The sequence below is a fragment of the Lissotriton helveticus genome, chromosome 11 (assembly GCF_964261635.1).
Source record: "Lissotriton helveticus chromosome 11, aLisHel1.1, whole genome shotgun sequence".
In the NCBI taxonomy this organism is placed as follows: domain Eukaryota; kingdom Metazoa; phylum Chordata; class Amphibia; order Caudata; family Salamandridae; genus Lissotriton; species Lissotriton helveticus.
In genome coordinates this window covers 735,595,864-735,612,821 of record NC_136072.1, presented here as the reverse complement: position 1 = coordinate 735,612,821, position 16,958 = coordinate 735,595,864, and positions in this window count along the sequence as shown.

The following is a 16,958-nucleotide window of genomic DNA, read 5'->3' as shown; positions in this document are numbered from 1 at the left end:
TGTGCCACGAGGGAGGGGGGATGCCGGGGTTAGTCACCTCGGATTACTGCTAAATACCAGATCGGTAGGTAAGCATGCCTTGGAAATCTTTGATCTCCTTGTCAGAGAAAAACCTCTTTTTCTTCTCCTGACGGAAACATGGCTGGGGGAGACGTCCAATCCGGACATCATGGCGGCAATTCCACCGGATTATAATATCTTCCGACAGGATAGAGTTAAAGGCAGAGGAGGAGGGGTGGCGGTGGTAGTGAATAAGTCAGTATCCTGTTCTATTCTTTCTCTTAATACCATTACAGGATCTGAGTCTTTAGCATTCACTATTAGATTGACCCCGCAACAAGCCGTGAAAGGACTGGTGGTGTACAGACCCCCTGGTCCAGTTGGTTCTTTTTTCGACGACCTTCAGATGGTGATTGCTGGTTTGGCCTTGAGCACACAGCATTGCCTGCTGGCAGGAGATTTTAATTTTCATTTGGATGTGGGTGACGATTCGGATGCCAACAAACTGTTGGACATTACGGCTCCTTTGGGTCTTGTCCCTTTTCTTACGGGCCCCACACATGATAAAGGGCATACTCTAGATCAGATTTTCTCCTCATTCCCTCTGGTCGACATTGAGCTCCTGCCGGTGCTCTGGACTGACCATAGGCTGGCCAGATTTTCCATACTGGCCAGTGAGTCTCTCCCGTGTAGTGCGCCTAGGCAACTTGGCCCTGTTAGGAGGGCCTTGCATAGAGTCACGCCTGATCTGCTAGCCATGGCCGCTGCGGACCATCCGTGCCCTATTACAGGCGATTTAGAACAGGACGTCGAGTCCCTGCAGGGATGGTTGTTGGAGAGGCTGAATGATTTGGCCCCCCCGATGGCCCTGCGGGAGACGGCTAAGAGGGTTTCGGCCCCGTGGTTCACTGAGGCACTGCGGGTTGTCCGTAGCCAGTGCAAGGTTGCAGAGAGGGCTTGGCGCCTTAATTATGATCAGGGGGCGAGATTGGCCTATAAGACCATGGTTAAGTCATACCATCACGATATTCTCCAGGAAAAAAGAGACTATCTGGCTAGGAGGATTGATGCCGCCTCCAACTCTTGTAAGGATATTTTTACGGTGGTCAGGGAGTTTATGGCCCCCAGATCCAACCTTCACCGGGTTGTTCCATCGGAGCTGTGGGTCTGTGACTTGGCTAAATTCTTTACAGAGAAGATTAAAACTATCCAGGACTCGTTCACAGTGGAGTCTTCAGGGGAGGGTGTGAGCGCGGGGACAGGACCGGCACGGCTGTCCGTGCCGGCTGCGGTTCTCTCAGAGTTCCCTGCTATTTCCAGCGAGGCCTCCCTAGCGCTCTTGGCCAATCTCAAATCGGGCTCACCTTTAGACCCCTGTCCGGCCAAATTTTTGGCTAAGATGGCTACCGTGGTTAACCCACTGGTTAATCCACTTGTGAATCTGTCTCTCAGTGAGGGGAAGGTCCCGTCGCCCTGGAAAAGGGCCATGGTGATCCCCCTTCTTAAGAAGGCCGGCTCGGACCCTGAGGTTTTGGCCAATTACAGGCCGATTTCCCTTCTCCCAGCGTTGGCTAAGATTACGGAGAAGCATGTGCATGGCGTCCTCTCCGGCTATCTCGAGTCCAGCGATCTGCTTCACTCTTCACAGTCCGGTTTCCGCCCTAATCTAAGCACGGAGACGGCACTGTTGGAGGTGTCGGAGATCATTAGGGAGACTCTGGATGCTGGAGGTAGGGCCATGCTGGTCATGCTTGACCTATCGGCGGCCTTTGACACCGTCCCCCATGGGGTGCTCCTTGTCAGACTACATGACATCGGTCTGAGGGGGACGGTGTTCAATTGGTTTACATCTTTTCTTGAGGGCCGCCGACAAACGGTCTGGGCCTCTCCAAGCTCCGCCGAAATGCTGCCATTGGGAGTCGGGGTTCCACAGGGTTCTGTGTTGAGTCCGACTCTCTTTAACATCTTTATGACACCTTTGGCGGCACTGGTGGAGTCTTTTGGGGCCCGGATCGTGTCCTACGCGGACGACACGCAATTGCTGTTTGCGTGTGGGAAGGATCAGGCCTTTGATGGAGAGAACATCCGGGGGTGTTTGGAGCTGGTTTTCAGCTGGCTTCAGCGGAACAGTCTTAAGGCCAACCCCAGTAAATCGGAGGTGCTGTTCTTCGGCTGCTCCCAAGACCCTGATTGGCGTGCGTGGTGGCCCGTGGATAGCTGTCCTCCTGCCCAGGCATCGTTGGTGGCCAAAAACCTGGGAGTGAAGCTGGATAATGACCTGTCGTTGATTGCACATATTCGGGGTCTGACGGGGACTTGCTATGGGCTGCTCAAAATGCTCCGGAAGTTCCTACCTTTGCTCTCAGAAGAGCATAGGAAGATCACCGTACAAGCCTTAGTGGGTTCTAGATTGGACTATGCGAATGTCCTTTATCTAGGACTCCCGGACTATCTTGTCCAGCGGCTGCAGGTTGTGCAGAACTCTGCGGCCCGTGCGATCTTCGGCCTTCATAGGCGAGCGAGAGCTTCCGCATTGGTGCAGTCGCTTCACTGGCTGCCCATCCGAAAGCGGGTTATGTTCAAGGCTTTGACCTTGGCGCATAAAGCGCTTTTTGGTGCAGGAGCAAGGTATCTGCAACGCAGGTTGACCTTCTATCGTCCAACTAGATCACTGCGTTCAGAGTCTCTGTTTCTGGCCGTGGTGCCACGAGTGAGGAAGGCACGCACGGGGGGTCGCTCCTTTAGTTTGAGGGCCCCTCAGTTGTGGAACACCCTGCCTTTGACGCTACGCTCCTCCTCGAATTTGCTCCTGTTCAGGAAAGGCCTGAAGACTTGGCTTTTTAATCTTTAGGAGCCCCTTTTTTTCTTTTTTTTTCATTTTGTTTGTTGTCTGCATCGGTGTTATGTTTTTTATTTTGAGCTGCCTGATAAAGCGCCGGGACACTCCCCCGGAGTAGCCGTGCGCTATAAAAATAAACTTATAACATAACATAACATAACAGAAGACAGATTCTCTAAGCTGGCTGGCCTAGGGGGCTTCACCAGAGGGAGCTGAGTGGGCGAAATTCCCATAAGAGATGTAGGGCAAGTGCTGGAGGTCAGCAAGCGCATGGGGCAGTGTGAGCTCTGGTGGTCAGAGATTGTGCAGTTTAGGGTGTGGCACAGGGCAAAATCCTGTGAGGCGGTGGAGCGCTCCAGGAGACACGTTAACAGCTCCAGGGCAAATTCACTGAGCAGAGGGGCCTGGGTTTCATTAGACATAAATTGATCCAGGAGAGGATCAAAGGATATTATGAAGCTGATGGGGTCCACCTATCACCAGTAGGGATGGACTTGTTCCTGCTAGAATTGCAAGAAGCTTTAGAGCAGAATAGTTGCAGGTAAAAGACAAGAGCGGGGTAGTGGGGGGCCCTGGCGGCGACTGTGGCCGCCTCCAGGGCTGTGGCAGAGTTACAGGGCGATCTGGAAGCATATGGGTACAGAAGGGTACCTCAGCGCGGCACATAAGGGTGCCAGAGCCTAACCCCAGGGGCCTCCTGGGAGGTTCCTGGAACCTGTGTCGGCGCCCCGTTATTCCTTCGGGCGGTTGTGGGCCTGAGTAACCTGGGGCTTGCCTAGCTACGCTCCGCCCCGAAAGGGGCTTGAGTACAAGGGACCAATGGTCATGTGATCCTGGAAAGGGATTACCAGAAGGGGCAGTACATAGGTGGTTCGCCACGGTGCTGCTTGGCTCATCAGGTGGGCAGGTGGCGAGAATGCTGCCTGCCCTTGGATTGCCCGTAAGCTAACCCACAATGATTACATAATGTTGTATGTAATAAACCTGCAGCAGTTTTTCCCAAGTTAACACTTGTGTGGAGTGTTTTATTTGCGGGATGCATGCTAAGAGGGGTGGGGGCCTGTTGCCATGATGGTACTACCCAACCTCCCTGCACTTCTGGGTACCTCGTCTTGGGTAGGTCCAACCGCTAATGAGTCTCTCCACAGCCATGCAGGCGAAGCTGTTCCCCTCCCTCATCTTCACTGGCCACGTGTCCAAGGGCCCCAGCAGCTCTTCAAACAATCCACTCCGCTGCAACCTGGTGTTGAGGACCAGGTACCGGCATGTAGTGCAGCTTAGCTATGCAGACCCATGACTCCTGAATGTCTCTGCGCTGTCTCCCTGTTCCCAGCAGCATGTAGCCCGACGTGTTCGGCAGTAAAAGAAGGTGTTTGGGGGGGCGGGTCAATGACATGCGCTGGGGCGGTGGATGACAGAGAATGCCTCAGGAGGCCATCTTTGTCCACTTGGCCACGCCCATTTAATTTTAAATTAAAGCTTCTCAAGATTGATGTTTTAAACACAAATTTCGGAATCACAACGTCCGAAAAAAGCAAATTCTCTTAGTGAACACAAGAAGAAGTAAAACGTGACATTTATATTTTATCTTAAGGGGTTTTTAAGACATTGTTGAGGACTTGATCAGTGTGTTCGCTTTTAAAGTTAAGGAAATGAATATAAGGCCTGGCCTGTCATAACTGTCAGATTTTAATGAATGCTGTGTCTGAAATCCTGAAATGACCCGCCCCAATTAATGACCTGGCGACAGCATGAAAGTAGTGCTGTCACTATCACTGAAAAATTGCCTCTTGTCTTCTACATTTAGATGCAATGTACCGCTGAGATAATTTAGGAAATGCTTCCTAACTGCGTGTGTGCATTATGTCATACTCTGAGCATAAAAGTATGCAATGAGGTTGTCTGATCTACCGATATCCCAGTCCACAGTGACACCTGGTGCTGTGAGTAGGGGGACAGAGAAGAGTCAAAACACTGTCTGCAGCATGAGGATTCCAGACATCATATTTTTTAGTCCCAGGTGATATTTGGTTTACTACGTATTAATCGCTCATAATTTCTAGCATTTTATTGATCTTGTTACACAAAATGCCAGAGATTATGCAGTTATACCACTTCATGTAATTGAGATTTCGTTCGGGTAAAAATTCTATTGATGCATGACAGGAAGAAACAGAGCAAGAGTGGCTGATGTCTGCGTAATACATGATTTTGTGCTATTTTTAGCACTGAAAAAAATCATTCAGTCCAAAATAAATGCACGGATACACTAAACAGAAAGCACAAAACGCCAGGCTGACATTTGTGGAATTTTGTATATTTTTGGGGCATTTCGTGTAATTTCTCATTAAGGAAATTATGCATATGTTGACCAGGCCTAATATTGTGTTTCTCTTGTTCCAGCTCCAACAGTGCAGTTTAGAAGTGTAAGCCTCAAGGGAAATAACGGGCTATTTAACTGTGTTTATGTTACGCCTCCTCTTTTTCCTCGCAGCCCCATCTCTTCTCCTTGCAGCACAGTCAGGAAGAGTAAAAATGTGGCGAGGGGAAGGGAGCAAAATAATACAGTGTCGTGTGCATTGAAAATAACATATACGTATTTATGAATAGTGCATGCTTATACATTGGTCTAGCATTACAGTGCACTGTACACCTCTAAAACAACATGAAGCCATCACTTTAATGCAGAGCTACAACAGCCGCAAGGACTACCGTTCCAAGAAAGGACAGTGCAGCACTACTTGCTGATGTATTGTGCAAGCTCTTCTCTGTGTGTAACAACCAAATAAAATCACAAAAGAAGAACACAAAACTAGGGGGCATATTATCAAGCCTGTGCGAGAAAATTATCGCCGCTTTATCGGCCGAAAACGGCCGATAAAGCGGCGATAATGGGCTTGATAATATGCTCTATGGAATTCCAATCGAAGCCCATGTTTGATGTCTTCACATCTAACATGGGCTTCGATTGGAATTCCTTAGAGCATATTATCAAGCCCATTATCGCCGCTTTATCGGCCGTTTTCGGCCGATAAAGCTGCGATAATTTTATCGCACAGGCTTGATAATATGCCCCTAGATAATTTAGAAGGAAGAGCAAGAAACTGGTCAAATCATGAAAATATTTAATGAAGAACAGACCACAGCCAATAATTCAGATTTATCCATGTTGACATTTAATTAAAAGACAGGAGCTACGTTGAAAAACACCCAAATCCAACCATTTAAGTTTTGATCGGGGAAGAACCATGGGAGTCAGGTTCGCCATTTTGTTTTGGTAGGGCCACGGTCATATGAGTACCATTGAGTTGGGTAACAACAAAGATCTGTTATTCAGCGCCAAGATACCCGTAGTGGTGAACGTGCGCTTTACAAATACACATGTTATGTTATGTTATGTTATGTTATGTTATGTTATGTTAGCAGTACCTTGGTGATGCAAGATGGAGAATATGTCCCACAGGACATCCTTAGTCACATGCATGATGGTCCACGGGAAGAACCTAAAATGGAAGAACAAGCCACAACTTAGGAAGAATTAATAAGAAACGTATTTTTTCATTTTGTGCAGCAACAACCAGCCAGTGCTTGACGCCCAAGCTTGCCATCCCGAAAGCAGGGATCAAGTCCTAATAAAAATAGGAGGGGGAAATTAGAATGGACAATGTGCATCAACGCCAGTGCATCATATGAAGAGCTGTACAACTTTATTGTGCCTTTTTTTACAGACAGAGGTGAGGTAAAAGCTTGGCAATTTTTACTACATATGCATGTTAATATACGATACACAGTGCACATTTCTGATTATAAATCACACGCTGGGATCTAAGAGTTTTAATATCTTGTCTTGCTTTTATTAGTGCCTTGAAAATGCCCCGTGACTGAGCATTATAAAAAAACAGACTATACATTTATCCCAAATGGAGAGGTGAAAACATTGTCTAATTTATTTTGCTACTGTAAATCACATGCATATCTTCCAATTATTTAGGACCTGACCTTATGAATGAGTCAACATGGAATTTTAACAGAAGGGAATCGTATGCTTGGTTAAAAAGATCAGTTTTTCAGGAAGTAAAGTGAAAGTGGTGCATTGAATGTTATATAGTTAGGTGCTAAAGGTATGCGAATGAGAGGTGGCTTTTATTTCCTGCCATATATGTCTCTGACACCCCAACCCCTTATTGCTGGGGCCCCAGTTTAACAAGTCCTCATAACCTGGTACCTGCGCGCAGTGCTGGCGTTTAGCATGGCTGAGCTGGGCCCAGACCCAGGGCGCTAATTTCTGAGGTGCGCTTGGAGCTGTATGCATTAAGGTTATGCGAACAGCAGCGCCTTTCTCTTCTTGCTCCAGCCTTGTCCTTGTCCCTGCCAGTTAATTTCTGTCTAATTTGGCAGATCAAAGTAGTTTTAGTTCTTCATTATCGTACCTTTGTCCCTGCCTGCAGGGCCGGTTGGTCGATACACCGTGCGGCTCCCCCCGTGAGTGCCAGGACCCCTGACCCCTCCGCCGCTGCCTCGCTCCTGCCTCGCGCCGGTTTGTTGCGTTATTCCTGTGACTTGTGGCAGTATTGTGTTGTCTCTGCTTGTGCCCCCGTTTTTTTGCCAATCCCTTTCTCTTCTGTATTGCTGTTTTTTGCCAGTCTTGTATTTAGCTGTGTCCCTGTTAATTAGCCGTCCCCGTGCACCCGTGATTGTTCCCGCCGCTTCTTCCCCTCCCCGCTCCCCGCCGGTGCTCCCCTGCGGCCCGCCCCCTTTTCTCTTCTGTTCCCGCCATTGGCCACCCCGCTCCCGCCTCCCAGCGGCTCCTCCCTCCCACTTGCCCATTTATGGAGGTCGCCGCACAGTGTTGAGCTGTGACCTTCGACCCTGCCTGCAGGGCCGGTCGCTCAATACACCGTGCGGCTCCCCCCCCCCCGTGAGTGCCAGGACCCCTGACCCCTCCGCTGCTGCCTCGCTCTGGCTGAGCACCGGTTTGTTGCGTTATTCCTGTGACTTGTGCCAGTATTGTGTTGTCTCTGCTTGTGCCCCAATTTTTTTTCCAATCCCTATCTCTTCTGTATTGCTGTTTTTTGCCAGTCTTGTATTTAGCTGTGCACCTGTTAATTAGCCGTCCCCGTGCACCCGTGATTGTTCCTGCCGCTTCTTCCCCTCCCCGCTCCCGCTGCTGCTCCCCTGCTGCCCCGCCCCCTTTTCTCTTCTGTTCCCGCCATAGGCCACCCCACTCCCGCCTCCCAGCTGCTCCTCCCTCCCACTTCGCCATTTATGGAGGTCGCTGCATGGAAGCGCAGCGGACGTGCACAGCGCGCGCGTCGATTGTGCGCCGAAGGCGCGCCAAAGGCAAGCCCGTCTATGCCCGTCCGTGCCTGGACCGCGCCCAGCGCCAGAACCCCTGGCCCCCGAGGATGTCAGCCCACACGACGGACCTACGACGCCACCACCCTCAACGCACTCAATCCCGACCGGAACCCCGCCTGCTACCGAGCCACTCCGAAATGCACCCACGGACCCTTCACCTGCCAAGCCTGCAAGTTCACCTGCCTCCGGACCTGCACCGCACCCGCCAAGCCGAGCACCAGCAGCAACCACCTCAAGTGCATCCTGCTCAACACACGCTCCGTCCACAGGCACGCCGTGGAACTCTGGAACCTGCTCGACACAACATCACCAGACGTCGCCTTCCTCACAGAAACCTGGATGAACGCCTCCTCTGCGCCCGACATCGCCATAGCCATCCCGGACGGATACAAGATCACCCAGAAGGACCGCGTCAACCAGACTGGAGGAGGCATCGCCATCGTACACAAGAACACCATCCGCATCACGACCAACTCCGACGACACCTTCACCGCCGCCGAACACCTCCACTTCCAGATACACACCGACCCCAAGACCACCCTCAGAGGCACCCTCATCTACAGACCCCCGGGACCACGCACACAATTCAGCGAAGCCATCGCAGACTTCATCAGCCCGCACGCCCTCGCCTCCTCAGACTACATCCTCCTAGGGAACCTCAACTTCCACCTGGAGAACAACACAGACAGCAACACCACCATCCTGCTGGACAACCTGGACAACCTCAACAACCTCTGACTCAAGCAAGTGGTGAACACCCCCACCCACTACGCCGGCCACACGCTTTATCCCCGTCTTCTCCTCCAGCAAGCACATCTCCTTCAGCCACTCCACCGGACTCCGTTGGACTGATCACAGCTGCATCCACTTCAGCTTCAGGAGAACCACGACCAACCACCACCCGCAACAGGCTCCCCGCAGAAGCTGGAGCAAGATCACCGCCGACCAGCTCATCACCTTCCCTCAGCCAGAACCATCCCGCCAGCACAACGGACCCCAAGGAAGCAGCCAGCAACCTCACACAGTGGCTCACCAACTGCGCAGATGACCTCGCACCACTGAAGAACCCTCCCAGCAGACCCGGCAGCAAGAAAGCCTCTTGGTTCACCAACGAACTCAAGAACTCCAAGAAGAACTGCCGCACCCTCGAGAAAGCCTGGCGCGACGATTAGACCACAGAAAACATGACTGCCCTCAAGCACGCCACCCGCAAACACCACCAGCTGATCCGCACCACCAAAAGGACAACATTCAAAGAACGACTGGACAACAACGCCCACAACAGCAAGGAACTCTTCAGCATCGTCAAAGAGTTCTCCAACCCCAGCGCCGGAAACAACGACATCACTCTCTCGCAAGACCTCTGCGACTCACTCGCCTCGTTCTTCCACCGCAAGATCGCCGACATACACAACAGCTTCGGTGCACCAACCACGCACCCTACCACCAAACCAACACCCCCCACCACCACCCTCGGCGCCTGGATCCCGGTCAGCTCCGAAGACACCGCCCGCACGATGAACACCATCCACTCCGGATCACCAACCGACCCCTGCCCCCACCACGTCTTCAACAAGGCCGACTCCATCATCGCACCCCAACTCTGGGACATCATCACCGCCTCCTTCATCACCGCCACCTTCCTGGAGAGCTGGAAGCACGCCGAGCTCAGCGCCCTACTGAAGAAACCAACAGCGGACCCCACCGACCTCAAGAACTTCTGCCCCATCTCGCTCCTCCCTTTTCCTGCCAAAGTCATCGAGAAGACCATCAACAGACAGCTTGCCGCCTTCCTCGAGATGAACGGATCCCTCGACCCCTCACAGTCCGGTTTCCGAGCCAACCACCGCACCGAAACCGCCCTCATCGCAGTCACTGACGACATCAGATCCCTGCTCGACAACGGGGACACAGCGGCCCTCATCCTCCTAGACCTCTCTGCAGCGTTCGACACTGTCTGCCACCGCACCCTAGTGCAGCGCCTCAGCAACATCGGAATCCAAGAGAAGGCACTGGAGTGGAACATCTCGTTCCTCGCCAGAAGAACCCAGAGAGTCTGCCTCCCCCCGTTCAGATCCGAGGCCACCGAAGTCATCTGCGGCGTGCCACAAGGATCATCACTCAGCCCAACCCTCTTCAACGTATACATGAGCCCCCTCGCAGCCATCGCACGCAAACAGAACCTCAACATCATCTCCTACGCCGACGACACCCAGGTGATCCTCTCCCTCACAAACGACCCCGCCACCGCCAGAACCAGCCTACACGAAGGGATGAAAGATGTCGCCGAGTGGATGAAGAACAGCCGCCTGAAACTGAACTCAGACAAGACGGAAGTCCTCATCCTGGGATCATCGCCCTCCGCCTGGGACGACTCCTGGTGGCCCCCTGCCCTGGGCACCACTCCCAAGCCAACGGACCACGCACGCAACCTGGGCTTCATCCTAGACTCCTCCCTCTCGATGACCAGACAAGTCAACGCCGTCTCATCATCATTCTTCAACACCCTGCGCATGCTCCGTAAGATATTCCGATGGACCCCCCCCGGAACCAGAAAGACAGTCACCCAGGCACTCGTCACCAGCCGACTGGACTACGGAAACACCCTCTAAGCCGGAACCACAGCCAAAATACAGAAAAGACTCCAGCGCATCCAGAACGCCTCCGCACGACTCGTCCTGGACATCCCCCGACACAGCCACATCTCCGGCCACCTGAGAGACCTGCACTGGCTCCCCGTCAGCAAGAGGATCACGTTCAGGCTCCTCACCCACGCACACAAGGCTCTCCACGACCTGGGCCCCAAGTACCTCAACAACCACCTGACTTTCTACACGCCCACCCGCCAGCTACGATCGACCAGCCTGGCCCTCGCCGCCGTACCACGCATCCGCAGAGCCACCGCCGGAGGAAGATCCTTCTCCTAACTGGCAGCCAAGACATGGAACTCCCTCCCCATCCACCTCTGACTGACCCAGGACCATCTCTCCTTCAGGAAGCAACTCAAGACCTGGCTTTTCGAGCAGTAACGGACCCCCCCCCCCCCCCACAGCGCCTTGAGACCCTCCGGGTGAGTAGCGCGCTATACAAATGATGTGATCAATTGATTGATTGACTGTGAGTGATGTTTTCAACACCCCTCGCCCTTCCTTCTACCTCTGAACCCTGCTAGCACACATCTACAAAACCATCATCTGCATGAGGCAGCTAAGCTATTGGTGGTTTAGGTGAGCTGGGGGAGGTCTGGGGAAGTTTGTGTTCGAGGGGCCAGTCACTGCTCCTCCAGGTACTGACCAGTGAACATAAAAGGAACCCCTGCAGCCTCATTTAATTCACTACCATCAGGAAGGGCGCCACATTTCTCTCCATCAACACCCAAGAACTATCTTAGCAAAGGTTGGCTCTGCTTGAACATGGAATGTGTGGTATCCGGATCCCTGGCTGGCTGCTGCTGACATGGTGGAATGTTGTCATTAGAACGTCACTATGTCAGCAAGGAAACTGGAATGTTGTGGTAGGAAAGCTGTTGGGCTCTGGATGGGATCTTCAAATGATGAATAAACTTTTTTTGAAGTTCAAGCTGCCTTTAGTCATGTTTACCTCATGCCACGATTACTACAGAATGTTTTAGGATTCAAGATCAAGGAGAAAGTAAATCTAAAAATGTTTGCACAGCATCCCATTATGAACACATGAAAGAGGAATGGTGCAGGATTTTGTTTTTTAGGTCTGGCATAAAGCACTCTACCAAAACTCAAGTAATGAATAAAAAAAATATAAAGAGAGGCTCTACGTCAGCAATTGGCTGGTTTGAGAACGACATTTGCTTTTTCAAAGTATCATGTGTATTGTCGATACACCAACAGGATTTCCCATTATTTACTGCCATGCTGGTATTAGGGGGCAGATTTACAAGCCCCTTGCGCCTCATTTACGCCGCTGTTGCGTCACTTTTGTGACGCAGCGCCGGCGCAAATCCTGCTCTATGGTGCAGGGGTACTTACAACTTGACGCATCTGGGAGATGATTCACTTTGTAATGCCCTGCGCCACATGTAGGCGTTCCTGTGCAGGGGGGGGGGGGCGTTCCGGCGCAGGAACGCCTCCTAAAAGTGGCTGAGTGAAATCTACAAGATTTCATTCAGTCACTTTTAGGCCCATGCTGCGTCAAAACCCTGCACCTGCCTGAAGCAGGCGTAAGGATTGACGCAGCATTAACTAGATTGGGCCCCCAGAGCATTGCTGGAGCTGCGTCGCGCTTGCGACGCAACTCCAGCAATGTGTCACTTTTACGGCACAGATGCGTAACGCATCTGTGCCGTTTTTGCACCATGGTGTGCCGCATTGTAAATGCGGCGCATCCATGATGGCGGAGCTGTGGCGCACAATAACTGGCGCATACCTGCTGATTTGCAGGGATGCGCCAGTTATTGTAAATATGCCCCTAGGTTTTTTAGACCGCACAGTGAGTATTGCATCACAATGCAAGAGTGGAAATGTTCCAGAAGCAGCAGTAATTGGCAGGAAGTATAAAACTACTTTCTTCAAAGCGAAAATTATTTTGAAAATAGGAATTCCTGAACTAAAAGCGATAAAATCTGCATGATAAACAAATGCTTACATAAGTATGATCTAAATAAGCATTTCAGTGCACTACAACATTTATCCAATGTTATTAATAAAGAATCTCGAATCTGGGGAACTGGGTTCGAGTCTCGGCAATGACGCTTAACATCCTGTGATTCTGGGCAAACCACTTAAACTCCCCCTGCCCAACAAAAAGAAAAAAATGAATGTGTCCCCATGTAATGCAACTGGTGCTATGTAAAGCGCACTGATACCCGATTCGGGTCAAGTTCGCGCTATATAAAACTCTGTAAAATAAAAAAAAATAAAAAAAATGCTAAATAAGAAAAAAAAACACATTACTTGATTTTAAAGAAGAACCTGGCATGTATTTTATCACATTTACATAGTTACTTTAATTACAATTAAAGTGGATGCATGTTTCTTATGTCGTTTTTAAGGTCTGTGTTGGGAGCCAGGAGTACATGTTTTGATTGTTCAGAAGTGATGTGCTTCCACAAAAAAAGTGCTTGCCCTCCACACAGCAGTGATCATTGTGTTAATTTATGGAGCAATCTGAGACTGGAACTTTCAAGGGCACACACAAGACATTGTAATGCTTTTGAAACCTCTTAAATAGCAAGATGTTTTTTTTCTCTGGCAGGTGCACAGATGGGAGGAGTACAGTCATTATCTATATGGATTTTTAGGTCTGTCCTGGTAGTGTAACTGTTACATGACCTTTTAACCCACTGCAATATTATTCTACAGTTCCTTGCCACACTAAAACATATTTATTTCCATACTATTTACTGTAGTGCTTTACATCGCCATACAACATTCATTATTGGACTAAGCTGTGGGTCGTTTTGTATCCAGTGGCATACTTGTAGTTTCTGTGCATCATTTGGATAACATTTACAAGAGATGTAGGTACCCATTGTCTAGTCAGCCAACCTTACAATCCCTTCAACCCCAATGGCAGAAACCTAAAAAGAAATCACCACTTATGCAGCTTAAGAATGCACATCCCAAGGAGAGCTGCTGTGGGACACAGTGCAATATGTCAGGAAACTTGAGCTCCTGCTATCAGTAAATGCTTGCTGTATCTTATTGGGGTAAGAAGTGGTGGCTCAGGATGCTATGCTAGTATGTTACTATGTTGAGTGGTGGCATCCATGCTGCCCCTCATTGGGCCAGCAGCTGTGTCTTCTCGAGAGATTGGAATCCCACTGATGCACAATTCTATATAAAACTCTCCTCTACTTCCGACATGCAATGCTTCAAACAGCCTGTACATCATCCAGACCTGGATGTTGAGCGTTTACCTGACACTCAAACCAATCAAGACCAAATGCATGTTATTTGCCAAAAACAAAAAACAAGAAACAGTACAAATCTGGCTCAAGGACATGAACCTTGATGACTTCAAACGCAAACTTTTACCAAATTCCAGGTCACTGGCATTCACCTTGGACACCAACCTCATCCTCAAGGAACATATTGCAACAACAAAAAACTGGTACCAACTCTCTCTTCTACAGAAAGTGAAACTGCTGTTCAAGCCCTCGTGCTCTCGCATCTGGATGGTGATAATGCCCTGCTCCATGGCCACTCAGACTCCACACTGACACCCATTAAGAGCATCAAACACACCGCTGCATATTCATGACCTGAAAAAATGTAATAACATTTCCCCCATCGTGATGGAACTCAGTTCACTCTCCTTGCCGGCCCACACCATCTTCAAATCCTGCTACAGCATTTTAACAAAGCCATCATGACCACTCTCTCCATCCTCATCTTGCAGATAAGGTCACTATCAGCTCTGGTGATTCTTCACACACTTGCAGCCAGGAAAACATCAGTCTGTGGACTCAGAAGTGTAAAAAAGAAAACAAACACGGGAGCAGGTCATTTCGATCTATGCGTCCAGGATTTGGAACAACATCCCCATATCCATCAGGACTGCCCGAACACTGCTCCAGTTTAGGAAAGAGTTGAAGGCTCACCTCTTTGAACAACACCACAATGCATTCACTGTCCACAACCCATCTACCACTTTGTTCACTCATTGACTGTATGCTTGTCTTTGACCTTACTTTCCTGCCTTTTGGCTAGCTTCAAGGTCTAAAAATACCACATGCTCATCAATGCAAGTGGGTGAAGAGATGATAAGGACATCCAAGGTTTCTTCAACCCAGTTATGAACTAGATCATCAACAAAAGAGAAATATGAAATTTACCCATATGGGTGCTATTGACATGACCTTCATGTCAAGAGTGCTCATGGCCAGCCAGAATTGGTCTTAAGGTCACATCAAAGTACTCAGGGTAGGAATCACTTTTGTGCTGGCAGAAATCCCACTAGACACCTGGAAATTTCATTGGAACAGGGGTGGGTGAGGCCCTTCCTGACATGAGGGTGTGCCACCACCCCAAAGGGGCAAATGTAGTATTTTTGTCCCCCCATCCTAAAGTAGATTGTGGGTGTTAGAAAGTCTGGTTGACCCAGGGAACTGAAAGTAAAACAATAAATGTGGTGAGAACAGCCTTTCATGGGTACACAGACAAAATATCGAAAATAAAATATCGGAAAGACAAAATATCGAAGTTAAAATATCGAAGGTAAAAAATATTGGGAAGCAAATATATCGGATACAAAAATATCGTAATGGGTAAGTAAGTAGAAATATCGAAAAAAATAATATCGTATGACAAAATATCGACAATACAAAATATCGTGTAGTAATGGAAAAAATAAATAGTGTAGGAAAAAATATAATAATTGTAAATAAAAATTTGATAAAAAGGTCTATATTAAAAAATTACAATATATTTAATATAAAAATATTTAAAAAAAACATATATAGTTTTAGGAGCGGGTTATTGGGTTTATAGGGGATAAGGGTGGGAAGTAATTTAAAAATAATTAATAAATTAATATATATTTGTAAAAAAAATGTATTAATAATTAATTGGTAAATAATTAATATTAATTAGTTAATTAATTAATATAATTTTGTACATTATTTTATATAATAATTAATTGGTAATTAATGAATATTAATTAGTTAATTAATTAATATAATATCGTACATAATTGTACAAAATTAATAATTGGTAATTAATTATTATTAATTAGTTAATTAATTAATATAATTTTGGACATAATTTTAAATAATAAATAATTGGTAATTAAATAATAATAATTAATTGGTAATTAATTAATATTAACTAGTTAATTAATTAATATAATTTTGTATATATTTTTACATAATAAATAATTGTTGATTAATTATTATTAATTAGTTAATTAATTAATATAATTTTTTACATATTTTTAAATAATAATTAATTGGTAATTAATTAATATAAATTAGTTAATTATATTAATTAGCTTCATTTAGTTTAATATATATTTTTTACTTATTGTAAATTAATTTGGAAAAAATAATCATAATAATTAAATTTATTTCTTTACAGCTAATGTGCTAATATATTAACTTTATTGTTATTGTTAATTAATAATTAATTTGTAATTACATAATAATAATTATTTTTGGGTAAAGGAGTATTGTTAGAGTTCAGGGTCAGTTTTCAGTTCTTGGTTAAAGGGGTATTTTTAGGGTTCATGGTCAGTTTTCAGTTTTTGGGTAAAGGGGTATTTCTTGGGTTCAGGGTTAGTTTACAGTTTTTGGGTAAAGGTGTAGTTTTTGGGTTCAGGGTCAGTTTTCAGTTTTTGTGTAAAGGGGTATTTCTTGGGTTCAGGGTAAGTTTTCAGTTTTTGGGTGAAGGGGTATTTCTTGGGTTCAGGGACAGTTTTCAGTTTTTGGGTAAAGGGGTATTTTTTGGGTTCAGGGTCAGTTTTCAGCTTTTGGGTAAAGGGGTATTTCTTGGGTTCAGGGTCAGTTTTCAGTTTTTGGGTAAAGGGGTATTTCTTGGGTTCAGGGTCAGTTTTCAGTTTTTGGGTAAAGGGGTATTTCTTGGGTTCAGGGTCAGTTTTCAGTTTTTGGGTAACGGGGTATTTTTAGGGTTCAGGGTCAGTTTTCAGTTTTTGGGTAAAGGGGTATTTTTTGGGTTCAGGGTCAGTTTTTAGTTTTTGGGTAAAGGGGTATTTTTAGGGGTCAGGGTCCGTTTTCAGTTTTTGGGTAAAGGGGTATTTTTTGGGTTCAGGGTCAGTTTTCAGTTTTTGG